Source organism: Callithrix jacchus, chromosome X (genome assembly GCF_049354715.1).
Source record: "Callithrix jacchus isolate 240 chromosome X, calJac240_pri, whole genome shotgun sequence".
Classification (NCBI taxonomy): Eukaryota; Metazoa; Chordata; class Mammalia; order Primates; family Cebidae; genus Callithrix; species Callithrix jacchus.
The window spans coordinates 26326098-26345282 of record NC_133524.1 but is presented as its reverse complement, the minus strand read 5'-3'; positions in this window follow the sequence as shown (position 1 = coordinate 26345282).

Genomic DNA, 19185 nt, shown 5'->3' with positions numbered 1-19185 from the left:
ATGTAAGTGTTGCCTTAAAATGTAAATAAATACTCAAAAAAAGAAACAAAATCTAGGTTCTGTTGAATATTAGAATGAGTTTAAAAGGGAGGACAAATTATTATGTATTTTGAAGTTTTCCAAAAATAAATAAAAATTCTAAACTGTTTAAAGACAAAGTGTCAGAAATATCTCCTGGGAAACAGCAAGATGAATAGCAATTTTTCAACACTAGGAATTAAATTTGGTTCAAATTAAGGGCAAAGTAAAAGATCAAGAAAATTCTCAATGTCCAGTGCCATCCATAAAATAAGTCACATAGTAAAAAGAAATTCTGGCACAGGAAATGGAAGAAAAAGATCTTAAAAACAGGAAAGAAAGTCACAAATTTAGTTAAGAGATTGAAGTCAAAAGATGAATAACATTTGCCCCAAAGTCATTAAACAAATCATAGACTGAGTCAGAGCTCCTATCCTGATGTTCTAACTCAGGTCCCATTGCTTTGGGTATTTACTTATCTTACCTACAAATATTGCTGTAATTAAAGTATTGCTTTCATATGAAACCTACAAAGGAAATCTGGATTTTTATCTTTTCCTTCCACACACTAAATCTAAACTCTTAATGACATGACTCCTGGTTTCAAAAGTTTTATCTCCAAACCAATTTTAATAAAGAAGAAAAAGATTTGTCTCTAAAGCTAGGGGGAAAGTTTTAATTGAAACCACTCTCCAGAGTCAGCAAAGAGTTGAGGTAATCGAGACCAGCTTTTTCCTCCTGTAAAGAAATCTGCAGCAACACTGCAGCCTACCTGTTCCAGTTTGTGCTGCTTAAGCACTGAATATCCATTTGAATAAAACTACTTACTGTTGTTTTTCTTCTGAAGTGTACTGTTTTTATTGCAATAATTTTATTGTGCTTTCCCCAGTAAGAAAGTGATATCCTAAGTATGATTCAGCCTCACAAGAAATGTTTCTAATGGAGTCACCAAAAACTTCAAAACGATAAAAAATATAACCCTATATTAAGAGCTTTGGGGGATGAAAACCACAGTGCAATCAACATTCTTCAAAAACAGCAGCAATAATTTAATGACAGCCTTCTCACCACCAAGTTTTGGAACCTTATTTTCCACACCAGAAAGCAAAGCAGGACCACAAAAACTATAGACACAATATCTCTATCTCTCTCTCTCTCTCTCTCTCTCTCTCTCTCTCTCACACACACACACACCCCTTTCTCTATATTTTGTCAAGAAGACCTAAAAACTTGAATTTAAAAAAACAATGCTACATTTAGTAAGACAGTGTACCATACTGAGGGTTTCTTTACTTCCAGTATTCCTCAATACTTATTAGCAAAGATGATTACAAATACAGTCTATAAAATAAGGAAACTTGCCTGGATCATCTCTACATCCTTTGCAGTTAGTACTTGATGTATTTGGCCCATAACCCACAGACTTCCCTAAAATGCCTCCACGTGCAAAAAAGCCCCTTCAAAAGCTTACCTCTTCCACACAGTTTTCCCTCTATTGTTTTGTAATGCTATCACCCTTTCCCTTTCTATTTCCTCTGAATACCTTAATTAAGAAAATCCAGGTGTGGCTTTACAATAAAGATTGATATGTTTTACAGATAGATCAGAATTACTAGATTTTTCGCAACTAAATCAAGATCAGAATGTAATTAACTAGTGACAAAAAAACATTCATTCTGCCCTTTACTTCTCCTCTGCCATTTGTCTCATGTTATTTTGTCTACTAGCTTTGATAATGTACAAGCATTTTTTAGAATTCAAATGAAAATTCCAATCAGAATAACATGAAAAAAATCAGAAAGATAAGTGCACACACATGCACGCGCACGTACACACACACACATCCATTTCATTGTCTTATAAAAAATATTCTTCAAAATCTGCCTCCTGTTAATTGGTCTTAGTATTATTATATGAAAAAATAAGCATAGAAGACTAAATTCTCACATCTAATCAAGGGTGCAATAATGAATATTTCAACAGGCATACATTTTGAAGTTTTAATTAAAATCAGCAGTGCTATTGATATTGCAATATCTTAGAGTAACACCTAGGCAAGTAATCACCTGCCTCCCAAGTGAATGGCAATACTCATGCAATTAATTATAAAAGACTTTGTAGCTGGAACCACCTCAGAATCCCTAAGATATAGAGCAAGTGTTCACACATTTAAGTACTGAAGGCAACTCCACGGGTGCAGTCAGATGACAGCTATTTTGCTTAACCTGGATGCAGTGTCTCTCCTTATTAGGCCTGGTGCCTGAAAGATTGCCATAAATTTTGTTCATCTTCTCTGGCACCATAAACAATACTCCTGTTTTTTGTAGTCAATGCTTACTTTTCTATTACAGACACTTACCAACAGAGGTTGGTGACGCCATTTGAGGAGATATCTTATTTTTGAAATTCAGTCCTCTTTATCTTCTTGGCTTATAAGTGAACAGAAGGTTTCACTAGAGCTAAAATAGTGTTACTGTTTCTTCTATGATTCATCACTCTTAAGTTCTTACTCTGAAGATCCTCTGAAGGGGCATTGTCCCACAAAAATGGATTCCTAGGATAAGGAAATGAGAGAATTTGGGAAGCAGCCAGACTCAAGTAGAATGCTTAAAGATATATTCAGCTGCCAAAAGTTTCATTCAGAGTCCTGTGGATACCAAGAAACCAAACCAGATAATTTAAAGTTGTGAGAGAGTCACAACTTATTTAATGACTTTTTAAATGATTTTAATAAAAAATAATTATACTTCATACAGTAAAAGCCAGCACAGAAAGATTCTTGCCTAAGTTTTCACAGAGGTGAGGTGAGGGAAAGAGAGAGACAGAGAGAGAAGGAGAAAGAGAGATAGAGAAATAGCGAAAGGGAGAAAGAAAAAAATTAGAAATTGCCCAGTTTTTTGGCTGTCTGAAAAACATGGATTTTTCTTGAAAGTTGGAGAAGTTGGTGATACATGTGCTTCAACAGCAAGCAAAAGTAGTTCCAACCTCTCACCATAAGGATTCATCTTTGGAACATCTTAATGTACACCACTCTTAGGGGATCACCATAGCCCCAGGAACTTGAACTTTTGTTGACCTGTCTGGGCTCACTAAGAACCAAAGAAATATTTCACAATACTGAGGAAATAACAGGCTTTGAGACATTAATACCTTGATTTTTCTGAGCAGGGTTAAGACACTCTAGCATTATTGTATTCAAGCCAATTCTAATGATACAAGAAAACATTTACTAGCAAGTTTATAGCACCCCTTTCCTTTTCATGTCACATTGGTTAATCTGGCCTGGAATAAAACTGGGTAACTGTGATGTTGACACAAGAAGTTCTAACATAAAACAATGATATTTAGAAATCTAAAAACAAGCAACATGAAGTTCACACACCTAAGCAACGTCATTATTTAGTAAACTTTCAGAGCAATCAGCTAGACCTTGTTAGATACTTAACTTTAGAGCCTGAGTCACAAAGGAAAATGATATAGTTGGCCATAATTATCTATGTTTTATTCAAAACCCATTTCCTTAGGAAATGTAAAGAATATGCATTTATTTTGCTCTCCTTTCTAATTTCGGTAAGTTTAAACATAACATTTTTAATAAACTGTTTCAATGCTGAGTACATCAGCAGAATGTGGCATATTTCTCCTGTGTAATATAATAGCATCAAATTATTGAAAATAATCTGGTTGATTAAAAAGATGATCTGATTGGATACTAATGGTAAACCAGTATCTACAATCAACAAATGAAGCTAACAGATTTCAGTCCATTTTGAAAACAACAACAACAAAATGACCAACTCAACTGAATCCAACAGAAGCTCTGGTTCTCCTAGCTGCTCTCCATGACACCATTTATTGCTTTTAAATACCCTGGGTAACAATAACACCCCATCTTCACCGAATACTAAGTTCAGGCACTATGCTAATCATTTTATAACAATTAATTCATTTAACATACCCGAGACCAGATGAACCGCCATTCTCTCTTTTTAACATATTAAAAATTATGGAGGTTGAAGGTTATAAATTCCCCCCAATTTTGCATAGCTGGTGATAGGGAAGGCTATTCACCTTGCTTTATTGTGCTATATTTCCCCACAAGCCTGTACCACACATATGAACCACAACTCCTGTGGTATTTTCAATGCCAATATGCTCCCTGTAATCCTCAATAATCAAAATATATAAATGTTGGTTCTCTCAAAGTTTCTCCTCCATTGGTTCCAAGTCTTTATTTATGTATATAAGCCTTGTCCCCCTTTGCAATTCAGCTATCGCAGCCACAAGCACATTCCATACCTCTAAAGTAGACTCTATAACTTTTTCTTTCCCCAGTCATTTGAGAAATTTAAAAATGCTGTCATGTATGAGATTTGGTAACATTATTATTAAGCCTGCCTGAGGCATGCTCTGAGAACATAAGAAGGTATAACACAGGAGCTAAAACAAGGGGCATATCTGAAAGGGCAAGTGATGTATGCAGTGCACAGCATACTGGAAGCAGGTTCAACAGCGCTGGTTTCAGCACACCAAAGACATCCTGAAGGGCACAAAGCATAGACAGAGTTTATATGCTGCCTCAACTGAAGCCAAAGAGTAGACCAATGCAAAAAGAAATACATGAGCTGTTATCTCAATGATCTAATGTAAAAGTTTACGGTGTATGGAAAGGAAAAAGTGAAGGAAAAAAACTAAAAATTTGGTTTAGTTGTTGTGCATTAGGTACAGTGTTGTTTATTTCATGGATGTTGCCTCATATAATTTGACATCAGTAACCCTACCAAATAGGTATTATCCATATTTGACAGGTGAGAAAACTAAAGTCCAGAGGGGTCCCATAACTAGAGTACTACGGCTAGCTAGCCATAGAGCTGTGATGAAAAACCCCTGCTTTTCTCTTCTGAACCCTGTTCCCTTTCCTTTACAAAAAGCTGGAACATCAAAGAATATCTGAATAGCACGCCTGTCTTTGGAGGCATCCAGGAAATGTGGGTTAGATAGTACAGAGAAGATCAGAGCAGGTGTGACTAGGATGGTTAATATGTCAGAGTGGGATTCTAATACTGCAGGGAAGTGTGTGTTGTCCATTTGATTCATTGTCACAGTTGGGGTGGTTCCACCTCATTGATTTTACAGGCTGATTGGATCATCTGCATGCTCACATGAAGTAATTTCCCTTCTATTCATTTTTCACCCACATATTTAGAATATTGTTTCCCTGAATATCATTTCTAATTATTAAGTGAATGTGACACAGTGGGATCCCATAATCCTCCAGTGCATTGAACAGGGTCAGGGGCCATTTGTGCTCAATAAATGTTAGGTAGTTTTTCTTCTTCAACACAAGAGGTATATGCTCACTCAAACTGAACAAAGCAAAAATTATGTTTAAACCCACCCGAAATAAATTTTACAGGTAACTTACAATGGTTACATGGTCACTTGAATGAATAGTCTCCGTAAGCTAGCATTTTGGTAACAGGGTTTTACCTCACATTAGGAAAATGGGTAGTTTTGAGCCTTTGGGATGCCTGACAGGACATCATAGCAAACTGGCATGACCACAAAAAGCCAAAATTGTCCAAACTGTACTTGGGTCCAATTGTCTTCAACGACTGAATATCTGGAATGGCCCTTGTTGTTTAAAAAAAAAAAAAAAGTTACAGAGATAATGCAGCAGTCTAACAGCATCAAATGGCTAAGGAAGTTTCCCTGCTTTAAATCTTTAATTATAATCCGACCTTTCTATGAAAACTATAGCAATTCAAAGTCCATTCAGCACAAGTCCATGAGAAAAATGAGTAATTATTGCATTCCTTTTTAACTCCTTTAAAGTTAACTGGCTGAGTCTATATCCCCCAGAGTTAGCAAAAGAGACACTTCTAGAGCATAATGTAGACAATTCTGGAGCGAAGACACATGGCTATAGCAAGTGGAGAAACTAGCAAAGTGTACAGAAATAGCAGACACTATGTATTGGTGAGGGGTGGTCCAATTTGCCAATAAAACTAGTAAGTGCCATCTCAATTCACAAAGCAAAGATATAACCAGATTCAATACCCCAGGAAAAGGCAATAAATAGCATTAATCTATGCTTTTATGGCACATATAACTGGAGAAAATGACTATTACTGGCCATCTTTCTCAAAGAAAAATACTCTCTTGCTGCATAAAGGATCACTACCATTTGCTATTCAAAATCCAAGTTCTTATAAAAGCCATTAAAAATCAGGACATCATATTGTTGAAAGAAGTTAGTGATCTAAAATTTTCTATGTATTAGATTGTCAAAGACCAGTGACAGAGTGATTAGCATTATAATTCAGAAAGAGAAATGATTTTGACTATCTTTGGGTCACATCTTCCTAAATTTATTCTCTTTCTTTAGTGGATTGGCAGTATAAAATTGTTAGTTCAAATTCATATGCCAGGACACTCCAGATTTTAAAACTCACACTGCATATTGCCAAAGTAGAACATAAATTTTGCATAGCAGATAATATTATATAGCTTGGTATCTTTCAGTGACTTGGTTGTGATTGTTGTTTTTAAAAGTGGTCAGACAGTATGAAGTGTAGTAACTTTAAAAGCAAGAAAACATAAGTCATAAGTAATCTTCTAAAAGCAGTACATCTTTATCTGTGAAGCTCTTTGTTTGCTGGTTGGCCGTACATATTTGGCTGTAAAAGCTTGGCTTGAATTATTCATCATGATAAAGGAGATATGGCTTAATTAAAAGTCAATGTGAAAGAGAAGGACAATAGGGATAAAGGGTACATCTCAGCAGAAGTTAAGGAGCCAGATAGACTGGGCACTATACAGGGGAAGAGCAGAAAGAAATAAGCCTCAGTTGGCAATAAAGGCTGGAAGATTATGAGAGAAGGGACAAGAGTAATAGCAATGACTGTTTTTCAAAGTAAGTATTTGTGCTGTGCAATGTAACCCTACTTCATGACCAGCAAATCTCTATGATATTCTTAACATAATTGGTTTTACTGTGGAAGCCAATGAAGGGACCAAGCTCTGCATCAGGGTTGGTGCAAAACCAAACAATATTAGCCTCCTCTAACAAAGGGACAAAACATACAGGCAGGTTATAGTTGAAGGCCCCATCAGGATTTAGGAACTAAGGCCAGTACACAGCTGCATCTTTGATTAAATCATCAACCTGGAGTCTAGAGACTTGATCCAAAAGTACACTGTATTATGATTGCTGCAGTGTTGGGCAGAAACAAGATGCCAGAGAGTAGAGGCTTATTCAAGGTGAGTTGTGGTGATGATGGTACTAAGAATATCATTCAGAAGTCAGAACCACAAAAGGAATTGTAAGAGCCAGAATTCTCTGAGAAATACGTTAAAAATGTAAAATTGAAGATCGATATGAGGTGAAGTAGAAAGTTAAGTGCTGGCCGGGCGCGGTGGCTCACGCCTGTAATCCCAGCACTTTGGGAGGCCGAGGCGGGTGGATCACGAGGTCAAGAGATCGAGACCATCCTGGTCAACATGGTGAAACCCCGTCTCTACCAAAAATACAAAAAATTAGCTGGGCACGGTAGTGCGTGCCTGTAATCCCAGCTACTCAGGAGGCTGAGGCAGGAGAATTGCCTGAACCCAGGAGGCGGAGGTTGCAGTGAGCTGAGATCACGCCATTGCACTCCAGCCTGGGTAATAAGAGCAAAACTCCGTCTCAAAAAAAAAGAAAGTTAAGTGCTATACCATTAACAACTCTATTAAGTATACCAATGCTGCTTCGAATTTACAGTGAAAAAGAAGCTCATAATGTCATAAAAATATGGCTTTCCTTATATAGATTAAGAAACAGATTAATAGACCAAGCGACTACTATTTATTTCTATATAAATGATAGGTTTTTTTACTAAATTCTCAAATGGTTATTCTCATATGATTAATTCTGCCATGTTGGAAAAATCAACATGAAGTTTATTTTATAATAGTCCAAATATGGTGTCTATATTCTCTTCGTAAGAATATGTAGACTTTGGTCTTGAAGGAAAAGATTTTAAAAACCAATGAGTTGGCAGAGAATTCCCACTAAAAAACATCCAATACACAATACAAAAAGTTAAAATAATAAATGGGAAGGGTTATTGGACCAAAAGAAAAATGTGGCCCTGCTTAAGTAGGCTTTGCTTCTTTTTCAATTAGTAGCACATCTTCATTTAAAAAAAAGAAAACCATCAGCAACCAACAGAATGGGAAAAAAATTTTACAGTTTACCCATCTGACAAAGGGCTGATATCCAGAATTTACAAAAAGCTAAAACAGATTTACAAGAACAAAACAAACAAGCCCATTCAAAAGCGGGCAAAGGATATGAAAAGACACTTTACAAAAGAAGACATACATGAGGCCAACAAACATGAAAAAATGCTCAGCATCACTGGTCATTAGAGAAATGCAAATCAAAGTTACATTGAGATACCATCTCATGCCAATGAGAATGGCAATCATTAAAAAATCTAGAGACAGCAGATGCTAGAGAGGACGTGGAGAAATAGGAACACTTTTACACTGTTGGTGGGACTGTAAATTAGTTCAACCATTGTGGAAGACAGTGTGGCGATTCCTCAAGGACCTAGAAATAGAAATTCCATTTGACCCAGCCATCCCATTACTGGGTATATATCCAAAGGACTATAAATCATTCTACTATAAGGACACATGCACATGAATGTTCATTGCAGCACAGTTTACAATAGCATAGACTTGGAGCCAACCCAAATGTCCATCGATGTTAGATTGGACAGGGAAAATGTGGCACATATACACCATGGAATCTTATGCAGCCATCAAAAACGATGAGTTTGTGTCCTTTGTAGGGACATGGATGAACCTGGGAACCATCATTCTCAGCAAACTGACACAAGAGCAGAAGATCAAACACCACATGTTCTCACTCATATGTATGTGTTGAACAATGAGGACACATGGACACAGGAAGGGGAGCACTATACACTGGGGTCTGTTGTGGGGAAATAGGGGAGGGACAGTGGGGGTGGGGAGTTGGGGAGAGATAGCATGGGGAGAAATGCCAGATGTAGGTGATGGGGAGGAAGGCAGTAAATCACACTGTCACATGTGTACCTATGCAACAATCTTGCATGTTCTTCACATGTACCCCAAAACCTAAAATGCAATAAAAAAAGAAGAAAAAAACCTATGTTACATTTTTGTTCAATAACTTCCTGATATCTTATTTAAACAGGAAATTGATTTTGATGTGTATAATTTTCAGCATCAATGCCTACTCAGGAATAGTATTTCATTTAGCTTTAGACATGGACTCTTTAGTACAGTATTTCACATTCTCTTGAAGACTAGTTCCACCCAAAATTAACAACAACACAGCCAACTGTTATTAACCTTTTGACTTAGAGTCTGTATTTCCTAGGACAACCACAATTAATAACCACTATCTGGCTGCAGAGCTTAAGGAGGGCCAGCTTACCCATAGTAACCCTGTGCAGGTTGTGAGGGGTTCCTAGTCACTTGATGGCCTGAGAGAAGTCCAACTTTGTCCATAAATGTTGCTAACATCTCACGGAGATGTACTGTCACAATTATAGAGCTTGTGCTGTGCACTAACATATGATACAAATATTTTTGAAAATACAACTGTTACTCTCCTATCAAATGAAAAATTAATTTTATCACCAGATGAAGACATTTATGAAAAAAGTTAGACTTCAAAGTCATCCATTTATTGTTTCTACTGATTTGGTAAGTTTATCCTTTGACCCGGATGTGGAGAAACATTAAGTTTATCCTGCCTCCATGGCTCCTTTGTGGAGGATACCTTGTAGTTTGTAATTAGTAGTAGATGGGTAACAGTTGCCTACTTGGTATATTCTGAAGTCGTGTGTATATGTAGAATGCCTGTTTATTAAAGAGAATCACCCAAGAGCAAATAAATCTGTGGGTGAATCTCTGCTCAGAGCCTTCAGTCCTGGAGGGCTGCAGGCCCCGCAGGCTCTCAGGCTGCTGGTCCCCAGAGTAGATCCACTGTGTTGGCTATCTGTGTGTCTGCCTCTCACCGCCTTGCAATACCTTCAGCCCACCCAGGTAAGAGTCTCCCGGCCAAGCTGGTTCTCAGCACCCAGATTCTAAGAACTAAGAAAAAGCATCTTGGCTTTTCAAAGAAAATGAAACATTAAGATATTATTTCTTTCAGTTTGGCATCATACAGGTACAGAATAATCAATGATTACATCATACTTTTCTAATGACCGGATTACATGCATTAGCCCAAGCAGCACTGAGCCTGTTGGAAGACCCGCAGATCCAGGCACTCTTGTACAAGAAGGTAAGAGGAAACCTAAGGTATCTTCCCTGCTCAGATTCCTCCATCAGCTCCTTCAGTAATGCTGACCTGTGTGGATCTGAACTCCCTGGATCTTGTAGGCATTACAGAAAGTCCCAGCAACTTCACAGCACCAGCCTGTCTCCAAAAGCCTCCCCAGAGAAAAGGACCACACATACCATCTTGCCATTGATCCAGGCTTCAAGATGGCTGACTAGAAGCATTTCATGCCCACTTCCTCCCCTTAGAAGAACCAAAATAGTGCATAGACAAGCACACTGTGAATACATTATCCAAGAGAGAACACTGGAATTCAACAGAAAAGTGACAGGAAACATCAAAAGCAAGGAAGGAAAATGAAGAGAGACAGCCTGTTGGCTGGGATTGGCTGGGATCTGGGAGTGGTTTCCCAATGTGGGAAAAGGGTAAGTGAGAGACTTTCAGCAGCCCACATTCGCACCATGAGATTATGTAATTCTGCCCACTAGAGAGCCCCTTGACCATCTCAATCCCTGAAACTAACATAGAAAGTTTCCAGGAGACCATGGGGCAGAACTGCTTTAAGGACAAAGATCGTGCTGGGTCCCATACACTTTCTGGACATAAGCAACTACAGCAAGGTACATTTTCAATACTTGCCCTTAACAGACTGCATGCTATCCTGGAGCCCAGCAGCACAGGGTCTGAGGTGTGAAGGAAACTTGAGTTGCTGCTGCCAAACTGGGAGCACTCCTATAGCCAAGGCTAAAAAGCAAGTGAAGTGTGGGCTGCAGCTGCTGGTACTAGGAAGAGAGTGCCTCCAGATCTGAAACCAGTACATTAGCAGGGCATGAATTGCCTCTGGGACTTAGTCAAAGCCTGAGTGGGGGCTCCTGTAGCAAGGGCTCGAGCACAAGCTAGGTATGATCTACCACTGCCAGGACTGGAGGATGAACTATGCCAGGACTAGGGCATGAGAGACATGTGAGTTACCTGGGGATCCAGGCTGTGGCCACTGAGGCAGGTCCTACCCTCTCCAGTGACAGAGTCTCAATGTAACTGCTACTGCCCTTCACCCAAGCAATATGCCTGGGGCCTAAGGGTTAACCTACCCAACCAACCAAGACTGATGCCTGTTCTCACCATTACAGGACCTGAGCACAAGGCCATCAAGTCTGGCTTTATCCCTCATTCCAAGACAGAACACATCGCCTGGGGTTCTAGGGACTGCCCAATCCAACCCACCACCTTGGGAATCCAAGCACTCCTCCTGGAGTCCTGAGGTTGTGCATAAACTTACCCAAAACCACTTAGCTGGCACATATCTGCAAGTGACACATGTGAGCCTGGAGACTTGCCCACCTGGCCCATCACAGCCACCAATATAAATGCCAATAGCTCAGGACCCAAAGAATCATCCTGCCATTGCTACTTTCATCATCCATGCCATATTGGCTGTCCAGGGACCCAAGAACCCACCCACCCAGGCTACCACTGCCACAGCTGGCATTCAAGCAACTCACTTGACAGCCTAAAATACTCTGTTCTTCAAAAAGATCCAAATTGATAAAACAAAATTTGATAAACAAAATTGATAAGCTAAACACAAAAGAATACCCAAATCAACAAAATCAGAAATGAAAAAGAATACATTACAACGGATACCACAGAAATACAAAAGACTATCAGAGACTACTGTGAACAACTACACTCTAACAAACTGGAAAAACTAAAGGAAAGGGATACATTCTTGGACACATAAAACCTAAGAAGATTGAATAAGAAATAGAAAACCTGAAGAGAGCAATAATATGGAGCAAGATTTAATCAGTAATAAAATTCTCCCAACATAGAATAGCCCAGGACCTTGTGGATTCACAGCCAAATTCTATCAAATGTACAAAGAACTAGTACCAATCTTCCTGAAACTATTCTAAAAAATTGAATAGGGAGGGTATTATCAACTCATTCTACAAGGCTAGCACCACTCTAATACCAAAACCAGACAAATACATACACACAAAAATAAAACTACAGCCAAATATCTCAAATGAACATAGATGCAAAACTCCTCAGCAAAATACTAGCAAACCACATCAGCACAGCAAAATACACCATAATAAAGCGGGATGTAAAACTCTCAACATGTTAGGTACAGAAGGAACATACCTCAAAATAATAAAGGCCATATATGACAAACCCACACCTAACATCATACTGAATTTGAAAAAGTTGAAAGCCTTTCCTCTAAGAACTGGAATGAGACAAAGATGCCCTCTTTCACCACCTGTGTTCCACATAGTAATGGAAGTCTCAGCCAGAGCAAACATGAAAGAGAAAAAAAATAGAAAGCATCCAAATTGGAAAAAAAGGAAGTCAAATAGACCTTCTTTGTGAATGCAATCTTATATCTATAAAAACCTAAAGACTCCACCAAAAATCTCTTAGATTTGACAAGTGAATTTAGGAAAATGGCAGGATACAAAATTAACAAACAAATTCATGGAAAGCAGTATGGAAATTTCTCAAAACTCTAAAAATAGAATTACCATTTGATCCAGCAATTCCAATGAGTATCTACCCAAAGTTAAAGAAATCAACACATCGAAGGAAAAGAAATCAATATATCAAAGAAAAATCTATACTCACATGTTTATTGCAGCACTATTCACAATAGCACAGATAATAGAATCAACCTTAGTGTCCACCAATGAATGAATAAAAAAGTTGTATATATACACAATGAATATACCACATAATATATACAACAATAGTTGAATATACACACTAACAAAGAATAATGAGATCTTGGCATTTAGAGCAGCATGGGTGGAACTGGAGGTGTTATGTTAAGCAAAATAAGCTAAGCACAAAATGCAAGTATCACATGTTCTTACTTACAAGTGGGAGCTAAAACATTTCATCACATGGAGGTAGACAGTGGAAAGATAGATAACAGATTGGGATACATACGTGAGGGAAAGGGGGAAGATGAGGACTGGGTTAAGGTGTACAAACATAGTTAGATAGAAGGAATAAATTTAATGCTTGATAGCAGAATAGGGTGACTATAGTTAACAAAAATGTGTTGTACTTGGGTGGTGGACACCCTCAATATCCTTGAGTGGCTCACTATGCATTTTATACATGTAACAAAATTTCACATGTACTCCATAAATTTGTACAAATTGTTTTAAATTCTAAATAAAAACATGTATGACCACAAAGTAGGTAACTTAAAACAACAGAAATTTATTCTCTCAAAGTTCTGGAACCTAGAAGTCCCAAAATCAAGGTGTTAGCAGGGTTGTTTCTTCTGGAAGCTCTGAGGGAGAATGTTCCATACCTCTCTTCCAATTTCCAGTGGTTGCCAGTAAACCTTGGTGTTTCTTAGCTTATAGACACATTACTGCAATCCATGCCAATGTCTTCACATGGCCTTCTCTCTATACTTGTGAATCTGTGTGTTCTCTTCTTATAAGAGCCTATCCTAATCTAGTATGACAATCTTAACCTAACTAATTATATCTATAAGGACCCTATTTCCAAATCAAGTCACATTCTGATATTCTTAGTGTGGACAGGAGAATTTTTGCAGGGGGTTGGGAACACTATTCAATCCAGCACAGAATCCAAGTCCTGAACTGTAAGGTTCTGTAAGGTGATTCACATTTTTATTCCCCAAACACCTAGCTGATACAGAATGAACACTGAATAAAAGACACAGTCAGGTGTGCTGGCCCGTGCCTGTAATGCCAGCCACACCAGAGGCTGAGGTGGGAGGATCGTTTGAGCACAGGATTTTGAGACCAGCCTGGGTAATATAGTGAGACCCTATGTCTATAACAAATTTTTAAATTAGTCAAGTGCAGTGGCTCATTCAAGAGGCTGAGGTGGGAGGATTGCTGGAGCCCAGGAGTTCAAAGATGTAGTGAGCTATGACTGCACCATTACACTCCAGCCCAGGCAATAGAATTAGAACCCATCTCTAAAAAAAAGATATAAAACAAATTTCAAAGGTGAATACACTAAAAATATTAAAACTAAAAGTTTGTCCTACAATTTTGAATACTTTATGGATTTTTTCCCCTATTTCAAACATATACATCATATATTGGTCCCTGGGAGCCCATTCCCACAAAGCCATGTTCTCCGGTGTCACAACAATAATAAAGTAACCATGAGCTGCAATGATCTCTCATATCAAGCTTTATTTTCTCAACAGCTCTTTCAAGTTGCAAATCACTTTAACAACACAACTGTAACCCATTAAGAGCACATGGTAATTCTTGAAATCCCTTCTACTTTGACAGCCTGCATATGTTCCCTGAAACCCCATTATCTACCATGATCTCATAATTATATATCTGTGTTTACTAGATTATTAGGAAAATAATATCACCATCATGCTATGTATATACATCAACCTGAAATACTGTTTTTTTTCAGTGGGAGATGTGGATGTTATAAGAAACAAAGGAAGTGGTCCATAAAGTCCATCTCAGAACATGATCTTGGCCTACTTCCCAATTTCCAAGGCTGTATGATCAGTTATGTTCAGACATCACTAAGGACCACTTGATCCAACCATTAAACTTCCCCTATGCAAATACAATTTCTGCTCCACTATTGTGTTTTCATTCTTCTTCTTTCTTAGCTCTCTAAATCTCTTCCTATCACTTAAAACCTCACTAGACCTCTTTTATACTCAGAGTGTTTTTATTTGCATGCATCTAGTTTACATGTCTGAACACTCCAAGCAATAAATATCAAATATCAACATGGAAGGTATTACATGGTAGGAGGAAAGAGTAGTGCATTTGACCATCAGGCAACCTAAGGGTCTAATACAGCCTACCTATACCACTAAGTGAAACACCTTTGGTCTTGATTTCTTTCAAAACTGAAGTTGATGTTCTTAAGATACACATGTTGAAGTGTTTCCAAACGAAATTTTATTGCAACTGCAAGTTATTTTTAAATGGTTCAGTAAAAAAGATGGATAAACAGAGAGGCAGACAGATAGATAAAACTTACATGACAAAATGAAAACTGTTGAATCTAGATGTATTAGGTATATAGGAGTTTATTGTACTAGTCTTTAAATTTTTCTATATATTTAAGAATACTGATAAGTAATTTTCAAGGTAAAATAAATCCAGAATAAATTAAAACTCTTCTATTCCCAAATTCTATGACTGCACATAGCTAAACCATACCTTATCAGCGATCCTTCCAAACTTTCCCGCATCTAGAATTCTCCATTTGAACAAATGTCACGTTACTGAAAAACTGTGGTTTGAAATGCTGGAGTGACCCTTGCTTCCTCTCTTCTTTTCCGACTTCATATTCACTAGTCCCAAGTCTATTGAGTTTTCCTTTCAATGTGTTCTATGTTTCACTAACTTTACATTCCCATTGACATCACCCTTAATCCACCTATCACTTCCCTGCTCACAAGTTTTCAGTGGTTCCTTATCTACCTCTCAAATGTTGTCCCCAACTATTCCTATGTACAAGTCCTGGACTTCAGGCAAACAAGCCACTTCTCATTGCCTTCTTATAGTCATGCTTGAATCATACCACTCTGCTGCCTTCAAGAATTTCTCCCTCCCGCTTTGTAACTATTCAAGCTCTATCAGATGGCACATAGCACATACTAAACCTACTATTGTTCTTTTTACATATAGACATCATCGTATCGCTATAGATCTTTAGCTTTGGTCCTCATTAGACCCAGAGATTGCTTAAGAATATGACCTCCAGGAGTGCAGAAATCTTGCCTTTCTTGATCACTGACTTATTTCCAGCATACAGTAAATATATATTATTTGAGGAATAAATAATGTGCTCCTGGAAATTTTCACTTTCTTTTTACATTTTATGTGATTTTCCAAATATGCTCATATGATATGCTTTTTTTCCCCTCAAAAAAAGGCTGAAATATTTTCTAACATCCACAATTGTCAGGAAACTCTTAGGGAATCCAACTAAAATGCAGACACACATATAAACAGATAGTAAGTTAAGACATATGTAAAAAGTCCAGTTGTTAGTACCTTAAAGACAAGGTCCTGGGGGACCTTGTAATAACTGTTTATGATTATGACAGTGAACCCTATCTTTCCTCACCTTGACGCCTACATCTCACTTTCATCACTGAGCCTCTCAAAAGCCATCTGTATCAGTTCACACATGCCTTGACTCTGGGGCCAATCCCACCACAGGGAAAAAGGCACATGAGAATTTCCACTTGAAGACCCCACTGCTCCAAAATCAAGATATTCTCATTAGGGGTCCCACTCCTACTCTTCCACTCACTTCCCAGAAAACTTGCTCCTGTCTGCTCTCCCAGCTCTCCTAGATCCTCTTTATGTATCTTGATTTCAGACATTAAAATGGTCAAAAGAAAGCTCTGTATAATAGAAAAAAGTTAGGACTAAGATATGAAAAGCAAGTTTAACAACCCATCACAGTGCCTCAAAGTCCTGACCACAAATACTGAAATCCTAGTGGCCTTGTTTGGTGGATTAAACAAGGTTACTCATGTGTGTCTGTTCTCCCCTGCCTTCTTTATCCTCCATTATATTTGTATACACATGCACATGTGTGTGCATGTGTGCATGAGCACATGCAGGTAAGTGTACACACACACAAAACTTTCACACCTCATATTCTGACCTACCCTGAGGCCTATTACATTTGGTAGCTTGGCCCAGAAAAACGATACCCAGACCTGCCTCCATATTTAGTCACCCAATATTATGTAAAACCTGGTCATTTCTTTCTTAGTGATCATACTTGTACTACATTTACTAAATCCTCTTCTTCCGACTCCTCAAAAAATGCTTTCATTGAATGAGTCTTCCTTCTACCTTTTATAGGAAGGACACATAAAAATCATCTCATTAAGTTGGGGGAGCAGGGGCAAAACAAAAAAATTTAAAAATTAAAATCATCTCATTAAATAAAATTTCTGCCTCAGTTCTATAAAATAATAATTAAATGCATTGGTTATAGGTTGACTTAATGTCATTTCTATACAATAGATTTCTGCATATTCCTTTATGTCCTGTCTTACAAGAGAGCTAATTTTGCTTAGGGAAAAATTTCATCTCTGTAGATTTATATGTGGGCATTGAGCTGCCAGGAAAAAAAACTATCAAATAATTGTTTCGTTTGGAGCCTGAAATTTGAGAAACTTTAGAAACATACTCTGTTGCATAACATTATTTACCTCTTCTGCTTTCTTTGGTTAGATTCTGTTTTAACCTTCTGTGTCCTATCTTTCATGGTGTTCTGATTTCTAAACTACATCAAGTAGATGGAGTGTAAATATTAAAACCAGGACGTCTTGTTAGCCTCTTAAATTAACAAACAGAAAGGTTATTCTAATTACAGATTTATCATTGCAGCCATATTAAGAGATGAAGGTGAAGTTAAATATACACATGCAACATCAACCCCAAACTGCCTATTACAAAAGAATGTGTAGGCAACAAAGACCTTGTATGTTTCATGGCACCGTGAAATTGGCTTGGAGAAAATAAAGGATGAATAATTCAGAATAAATGTAGGCAGAAATGTCTTTAAAATGTCTCCATAAAATGTAACTTATAACTAAATCATAGCACTTTACATAACTTCCTGGAGGCTCTTGAAAAAGTAACTCAGGCCAGCATGTGATAGATATTTCAATAACACATTTTAAAATGAGTGTGTGTCCACTTCATTTTAAATCCAGCAAGACAGAGATACAAAATAAATTCATATAAATCTTGGAAAATCTAAAGAAAAAAATTCAAGCCACAATTTAGTGCTAACCATGACACTCTTATATAGTTAATGGCACTAGGGATATTTGTATTATGTTTTCGATCCAAAGCCTAAAATTGTTATGATCATCGGAATCTACCTATTTCTGCAATGAGTACACTTGTAGCTACTTGGAAAACAGACCCCATACATTGCTTCATATAAAATATAATTCACTGATGGGAAAATGATTTCTATAAACATAGCCACTTAAATTTCTACATTCATTTGCAACGTTTTCAAAATATTTGCCACCCACTAAGCCTCCCAATTTCATTTTTTAGTGTTGATTTTAAAACATCTGAGTCGTTTTAAAGAAGGTGATCATTAAAAAGGAGAAAAAGGCGGCTAAAGATTGATAAAAGTTGTCTAAGATTGCCCTTGAGTCATGTGAAGATAGGACCAGACCAAGATCTAAGAGTTTAGAATTTTGCCTTTTATCTCCATTATCCCTAGAAAACAATCCAGAAAAAGTGGGAGGCAGGTTCTCTGCTAAGCTTCAAAGCACACATCTCTGAGAAGACAGTGACATGGGCTTGTTTGGAGTCATAAAAAGTTTTGTGACATGTAGAACTATCAAAGAAAAATATTTTACTTTCAAATTACAAGTTGAGTATTCATTATCCAAAATGCTTAGACAAGAAGTGTTTTGGATTTCTGATTTTTCAGATTTGGGAATATTTTATCTTGGGGATGGAACACCAAACTAAACATAAAATTCAGTTATGTTTCATATACACCTTATACATAAAGCCCAAAAGAAATTTTATAAAATATTTTAAATAATTTTGTGCATGAAACGAGGTTTGTGTTAAGTACTCACAAGTGGAATTTTCTACATGTGGTGTCATGTTGCTGTTCAAAAAGTTTCAGATTTTGGAACACTATAGATTTCAGATTTTCAGATTAGGAATGCTCAATCTGTAGTAACATGAACAATTTTCTATTTTTCTTTATATTTGTTCTAATATTCCTTATATTTCAGTTACAATGTCTTTATATTTATTGAGGTTGCTCATCATCACATAATTTAAAGGATCCAACAGTTATAA